Source organism: Schistocerca americana, chromosome 3 (assembly GCF_021461395.2).
Source record: "Schistocerca americana isolate TAMUIC-IGC-003095 chromosome 3, iqSchAmer2.1, whole genome shotgun sequence".
NCBI lineage: Eukaryota > Metazoa > Arthropoda > Insecta > Orthoptera > Acrididae > Schistocerca > Schistocerca americana.
This window is the reverse complement of record NC_060121.1, coordinates 404,942,396-404,950,507: the sequence shown is the minus strand read 5'-3', so window position 1 is coordinate 404,950,507 and position 8,112 is coordinate 404,942,396. Positions and strand designations below refer to the sequence as shown.

At 43.1% G+C, this 8,112-nt stretch overlaps 1 non-coding gene across 1 annotated transcript; it reads right to left on the bottom strand.

Moving 5' to 3' along the window:
- Positions 1 to 5,816: 5,816 nt before the first annotated feature.
- Trnas-cga lies at positions 5,817 to 5,891 on the bottom strand. Its single transcript has one exon. It is a non-coding gene; the product is annotated as a tRNA-Ser (tRNA).
- Between the last annotated feature and the right edge of the window lie 2,221 nt (positions 5,892 to 8,112).

The window sequence follows — 8,112 nt, the reverse complement described above, 5'->3', positions numbered from 1 at the left end:
CTCGAAACATGCCCAGAGCCACGATCACAAACCCGTGGGAACAGTATTATGCTATGAGGGATATACACCTGGTCTTGCTTGGGATATGTGGTAGCTTTCGACATTGTCAACTTCGATATTCTACTTGCTACACTCAAAAGTTAACTGTTTTCTTCACATGCTGTACAATGGTTCCACTCACGCCTTAAATCCTGCCTACAGTGCGCAAGCATTGGAACTAAAAGGTCACAATGGAGGGATGTAGTATCATCAGTCCCACAAGGATCAGTATTGAGCCCATTACTTTTCTCATTATACATTAATGATGTATCAACTATTCTCTTCCACTTCAAATATCGCCTACAGGCTGAGGACGTGCAAGCCCAACAACCAGTGCACAGCCATCCTGGATATAAATGCGTATATACTTTCCATAACAGAGTGAGCGCAGAACGTATGCTTGAAACTTAACCCAACTAAAACGCAATCGATCTCATTTGCTCACGAAAGACTCATTACCACGCAGTTCAGAGAATCTATTCCATTCTTAAACCTAAGAGGCACAGGAATAACCTTTTCTTCTTCAGTAAAGAACTCGGGGTAATTCTGGACCGTCACTTACTCTGGAGTGTACACTCAACTGCATTCTGTAAGAAGGTGACAGCATCACTTCAAACACTACAGAAAACTAAAAAAAAAAGTTTTTCCTTCCGAGTTTAAAAAGGAGCTCGTTGAGTCACTAATACTCCCCATACTTGACAAAGGTGATGGTATTTTTCGAGGACTTCCATACGAAACCTCACGCAGGCTGGAAATGGCGATGAATGCTTCTGTACGGTACATTTGTGACGTACGCTATTCCAACTATATCACTCCTGCGTACGTGACGGTAAGCTTCGATACTACGATACTCTTATGTTTCATGCACCGTCTTCTGCATTCTTTCTTAGTTATCTTCATCTCTCATACATCTGTCTGAGCAGCAGAACAGAAATACTCGTTTTCAACGAAGTAAAATCCTCCCTCTACCATCACGTCACACTGCCATGTTTTTTAAATCATTGTCTGTACCAGGAACCCGACTTTGGCATATCGCGGGGTAGCCACGGCGTCTAGGGCGCCTTGTCACCGTCCGCGGGGCTCTCCACGTCGGACGTTCGAGTCCTCCCTCGGACATGGGTGTGTGTGTGTTGTCCTTAGTGTAAGTTAGTTTAAATTAGATTAAGTAGTGCGTAAGCTTAGGGCCCGATGACATCAGCAGTTTGATCCCATGAGACCTTACAACAAATTTCCAAAATTGAATAGTCTCTCACAAAATATTTGAGAAACTAAATTCCTTCCAAACTTCAAGAGACAGCTAATTTCGCAGCTACTACCTCAACAGCCGTTTCTCCCATATGCTAGTCCTCAGTTCACTCTCATGTCTCCCCTCTCACCCACAACTGTTTCTTGCTCTTGTCGGCAGAGTTGTGTATTCAGTATTCCCGTATCCTTTCCACTCCTGATAATACTGAGAATGGATTATCTTAGATATATTCGCAGTAGCGAATATAGTACAACCATCAGCTGCATAACGGGATGATGACAATGAAAATTTGTGCCGGACTGGGTCTTGAACCCGTATTTACCGCTTATCACGAGCGGTCGCCTTACCGTTAGGCTATCCGGGAACGACTTACGAGCAGCCCCAAACTTCCATATGTCGTCAACTATGTGTTTATTACCCATATTCGTATATACATGATGTATATTCCCGTACAGGGGAGATTTTTTACTTTTTAAAGTTGCTTGCCCGATGTCGGATGATAAATACGATATTGCATTGCCTGAGTTATTCCGAATTACAATGCAATGTTCCTTAATGCGGATTCGAGTGCCCGTCAGGTACAAATTTTCGGTGGCGTCATTCCATTAGGTTGCTGATAGTTGTCCATATTCGCAACAGCGAATAACTCTAATGTATTTCATAACGGCTGTAATCGCCACAGTGCCTACATCCATGTCAGAAGGAACATTGGATTGTAATTCGGAATAACATAGGCACTACAATATCGTAATCTATCATTCTTAAAACCCATTGTTGTTATTGTTATTATTATTGTCTATTATTATTATTGTTGTTATTACTATTATTATTATTGTGAATGTTCTTGTAGCAACTTTGATATGTGTCCTTCTTGGTCGGTTTTAAGAGGCAGCCTTAAGGCCCCAATTTTCTCATGCTAAATAAACAATAAATAAGTAACCGAAGGTACTATGACAATTGTGGTCTACGTGAACATAATTGTGGTTCATTTGTGTCCTCCAAGCTTGACGTCCTCCCCTACGGCAGTGGGCTCATCCGGCAGGATAATTGTCCTTACCAAACTGCCAGGATCGTGCTGCATGATGTAAGGAGCATGACACAGGACTCACCTTGATGTCTTGTTCACTAGACTCGACTGTTTTGAGGCGATGGAACACCTGTGGGACGCTATCGGGCACCATCGCCGTTTCCACGAACCACCAGCCTGCAATTTGTAGGAATTACGTAAAGTTTACATAGACATCTGGTACCATATTTATCTTGAAGCCTAACAATGACTCGTCGAATTCATGCCGCACAGAGTCGCCGCTCTATTGTCTTTCAAAAGTGGACCAATACGTTACTAAACAGGTGGACACCACCTATTGGTACATTAATGTATGTTTCTTAAAACGGAAATTCTTTATATAAAATGAAAACAATTTTGTAAAACGTCTTATGGTAGACACATTGGCAATGTCAGAGACTTGGTACCGTATAAAATCTATGCAGCAGACGAACGGTAGGCTGTGGATACTGAAATGCAAAAGTCGGAGACTCTGGCGCGGCGGAGACGAAAGGAGCAAGTTCTTGTACGTACGATGGACCTTCAAAAACTAAGTTACACATTATTGCGGCAGGTCGGGTTACTCTTACTGATCGTTGCACTACACTCCAAAGTGACCCAGATACAAGAGACCAGTTTTTTCAACATATTCGTGGAGTCTCTGTAAATAACAGTCAGAACGTTCTACAATCGCTCAGTTTCTTGACTACAGAAATCCACTCCATCGTCAGTGAATCTTCCGAGAAACGCAGTGCGAACGTTCTTACCCCCCCCCCCCCCCCCCCACACACACACCAGATGTCCTTTCAGATTGCTGAAAAGATGAAATCGCATGGTGCGAGATCTGGACTTCCCGGTCAGCATCGTCCACGTCTGTGCAGAGTTGGTCAGGTTGTTCGTAACATTTCGCTACGGCTAGACGCGAATGTCACGGCGGATCTGTGTACTATTTAGATGGTATTTCCACTAGAATCGTTCTGTCCCAGAGTACTTCATATTTGGTTCCGGTGGCCGCGGTATTTCACTCCCGCACTGCTATGCACCTATTATCCGTACTGCAGCGGAACTGTGTCTACAGAAAAGCCGAAACTTAACGAGGAGCGACAATAAAGTAATGATACTGATTTTCTTTGCAAGATGTGGCAACCCTGCAGGCTTGTGTAGGCACAATATCTTTCTCCTTGGTCTATAAGCTGCTTCTAGTCCAAGCGGCACATCGATGCAACTGTTCAGTCGTGAGTTGTGCTGTAATGAGTTAACATGTGTTTGTGTCTCTCGTCACGGGAATGGAACCGCATAATATTGCGCAACGGTATACCATTTCTTTTTCCGTTAAATTGGGTGAAAATGCGACGACAACTTACGGTAAGCTTCAGAAGGCTTTTGGAGAGGAGGTTATGTCAAGAGCTCAAGTTTTTCGTTGGTGTAAAATGTTTATGAAGGCAGAACGAATGTTGAAGATGAAGACCGCAGTGGACGACCATCAACCTCACGGACGGATGTCAACTTTGCCAGGGTGCGTGAACTCTTATGATCTGATCGAAGATTATCAGTGAAAATGATTGCAGAAGAACTGAAAATCAATCGAGAAATGGTTCGTCTAATAATAACTGAAGATCTTGGTATTGCCGATAATTGGATTCTGCATCACAATAATGCGCCATCCCATACTGCTCTGTTAGTACAGCAATTTTTAACTTCAAAACAAATTTCAGTACCACCACAGCCACCCTATTCACCAGATATCGCTCCGTGCGACTTTTTTCTATTTCCAAGAGTCAAAACGGCGGTGAAGGGACACCATTTTCAAACAACACAAGATGTCCAAAAAGCTGTGACGAGGGTCTTGGAGGATATTACAGAAGATGAGTTCCAGAAATGTTACCATCAATGGCAGAAGCGCTGGAAAATGTTTGTGCAATCAGAAGGGAACTACTTTGAAGGAGACAACACTAAACTTGACTAAAACGGTAAGCAATATTTTTTTTCACATCAGTCTCATTACTTTATGGTCGCACCTCGTATACCCCCTCCTGACAACGCGCCACTCTTGTGGTGCAATGTGTTACAAGTGTAACTACTCTGTGAGGTCCCTAGGCAGTTGCGAGTGGCGCTGCGAGTTACGAGGGCCACCAGGATATTGGACACTAAAAAGGGAGTGGTCGCACTTGCCACGTCGAAATCTTGATGCTTTTTTTTTTTTGTCGCTGCGAGTTAAAGTTGAAAAAAGTCCATACGCAGTATTTTAGTTGCTGACTTGTTCTGAAAATCTGTAAAAAACTTTATTAAGTAATTCATTTGTCGCACGGTTTCCGCGCTTGTAACCCGATCGGGTCCGAACCCACTCCTAAAACACTTTCTCCCTCCTGCCATACCATACCTAGCAAGCGTTTATAATGTATACTTGAAACTCACATACTTCCCCTCAGCGTACAAAACTGCAAAGATCATCACCCTACCCAAACCCAACAGAAACCTGCTCCTCCCTGAAAGCTAAGGGCATATTTCTCTCCTAACTGGCCTGAGTAAAATGCAAGAATTAATAATCCTTTCACACCTCCGTCAGTTCCTGAATGAAAGCAATATCCTCAAGCGTGAGCAGTGTGGATCCCGCGCTGAGTATTCCACTATCGAAGAATCCCTTCGCTTGGTAGAACACATTTGTCTGGCCAGGGCAAGGTGAGAAGCAATTGGAGCAGTGTTCCTGGACATAGAAAAACCATTTGACCGCTTCTGGCATGATGGCCCAATCTACAGAAGAGATCAGGCAGGATGCCCAGTTCACATAATCTGGATCATTGAATCCTTCCTAACAGGACGTCAGTTCTTCGTAAGGAACGGAGACAAGTCCAGCCAGACACGAAGGATTGCGGCAGGAGTCCCACAAGGTTCTGTTTTAGGCTCTGTCTTTTATACCATACATACGAATGACATCCCTGGGCAGATTGGCGGAGAGATTACTCTCCATGCGGATGGCACCGCCATATACAGAAGCAGTTGCAGCCTTCTCTTTATACACCGCCACCTCCAGCGACATCTCCATAAGATAAAGCAGTGTTGCAATCGCTGGAAAACAAAGATCAATACTACCAAGCGCCAGGCGATCTATTTCACCCCTAAGATCAAGCTTCCTGTACACCGATGCCTCTTCTTTAGTCTTCTTCTTCTTTCTTGTTTATCCCAGCTTCTTGAGATCTCTTGTGAAGAGAGACGATACAACACGTTCAATAGTGGCGTGGGACAATCAATGAAGTTACACAACAGTTAGTAATTTAACTTTTAAAACCGCCGGCTTATTGACATTTCTGGAAATAAAATCTCTCTCATACTCTAATGCGGTCAGCAAATTTCGTGTAACAGTTTGTATGTGTAATGGGACTTATTACATCGCAAATCGTTATAATGAATTAATTAATCTGCACTACAGTGTTGCTAAGCAACGTGATCAACAAGATGATATGTGACTTCCTGGCAGATTAAAACTGTGTGCCCGACCGAGACTCGAACTCGGGACCTTTGCCTTTCGCGGGCAAGCGCTCTACCAACTGAGCTACCGAAGCACGACTCACGGCCGGTACTCACAGCTTTATTTCAGCCAGTACATCGTCTCCTACCTTCCAAACGTTGCAGAAGATTCGCAGGAGAGCTTCTGTAAAGTTTGGAAGGTACGAGACGAGGTACTGGCAGAAGTAAAGCTGTGAGTCCCGGGCGTGAGTCGTACTTCGGTAGCTTAGTTGGTAGAGCACTTGCCCGCGAATGGCAAAAGTCCCGAGTTCGAGTCTCGGTCGGGCACACAGTTTTAATCTGCCAGGAAGTTTCATATCAGCGCACACTCCGCTGCAGAGTGAAAATCTCATTCTGGAAGATGATATGTGTCTCAATTTAAACAGAACCTCGATATTTTGAATAAACTTTCGGTTCATTTTTGTCAAAATCAGCACTTGTCTCAAAATTAATTTCCAACTTTTTTGCGTTAAGCCCCAACGCGTTTGCAATTATTGTACGCGATTCACTAGACAGCTCGATCATGCATTAGCGTGGAACGTTTTTCAAATCGAGCGCGCAGGTTTCAGTCTTCCCTAATGAGCTAAACGATTCTTTTGTAGTAACGTGTTGTATCTATCTGACGTAAAGTCTAAATGAAACTGGATTTGTCTCCATTCCAGTCAAAATCTCAAGAAATAAAATTCGTCGAGCAGTTCAGCGAACTGTACTCACGCACTTTTTGCACTCTAAGTGATAACTCGGCTCAGAGTAAAAGCCGAGCATAAATTCACGCTTTTTCATGCACACAAAATTCAGAACACCTTTATATTAAACAGATAAATTATGGCCTGTAATTACTAATTAACATTTCCCATTCTTAACAAACTTCAAGAACTTGTACTTCATAATCAATAAAATTTTATAGCGTGAAATAAAGCCAACTCGTGTCTAGATGATGAAATAACGAATCGATACTTGCTTGGAATGAAAAATACTGTTCGTTGAGTAATTTACTAACTTTTATAGCAAATTTGGTGCCCCTTGCAACGCTAAACCTGATCGACTCACCGTTGACGGCAGAGATTTAACTTCGAGAAATTCAGTTATTTACCTGGGTCTCGAAATAGATCGAAGCCCAACATGGGGCAGACAACTCACCACCGCAGCAAACGAGAGCTGTGTCCTCTTCTGTAGGTTATATCCCCTGTTGAAAGGCAACGAATTAACCATTCAGCGCAAAATCCTCCTCTAGAGCCAGCTTATACTTCCAGTCATCCTGTATGGCTCGGAGGTATGGTCTATGGCGTCATACACAGCACTATCCCGACTGCAGCGTCTCCAGAACAAAGCTTTCCGTGTCATCTTAGGCGCTGGCAGATGCGTCCCCAACACACATATAAGAGACTTCCCAGACCAACCAACCATTTACACACTTATTGAAGACAAATCCACAAAATTTTACGAAACAACACAAACTTCGTCCCAATTTCTCATTCAAAATTCAGGAAACGAACCACCAGAATCCCCTCACAAACCCCCAATATTAACCCTCACACGCCTCTTTAGGGACCAATAACACATACATAAAACACCAAACACAAGCTGACACACACAAAAACACGCACACAACCCCAATCCCTTAACTTCACATAAAACACTAGCGCATTCTGAAGTCAGACGGTCACACCCCAGAGGTACTTCATATGCAACCAAAACAACCGTAGCCTCACCGAACTGCCTACTGTACAGCCAAGACCACACTAGGTACGTTATGCCAACGCCATCTAGGTAGAGGGTGGCGTTGGCTAGGACTGCTGATATTTTTAAAAAAATATTGAGATATATCGATACTTTAAAAATACCATTATCATCTTTTGATATATCGATGTATCGATGGAAAAAAATATTGACGTATCTGTCTATAAAAATTAGTGCTGCCTTTGTAAACATGCAACCGGTTTTAGAGCTGTATATATAAGTACAGAGTAATTATTAGATATTCTGTATATCAACAATCTAGCTGCCTGCCTATTCCCCTTAGGGTAAGAACTGAAAGGAAAACGATGCGCGTTCACTCTTGGTGATAACCACTTTCCTAATAATGGTAACTGCATGAAAGGGGCACAATATAAGGTGTTCGATGGGTCCATCGTATTTTTCCGGAACACTTCATGTCGAGTTTCCTGTTTCATCATTTCTGCCAACTCTAGCCACCTAGCAGATGTAATGTCAAAATTGCGTGATGAAGCTAAACGTTGCAGTTTGTGTTGGTAGCGCTGAGCGCCGATTACATCAG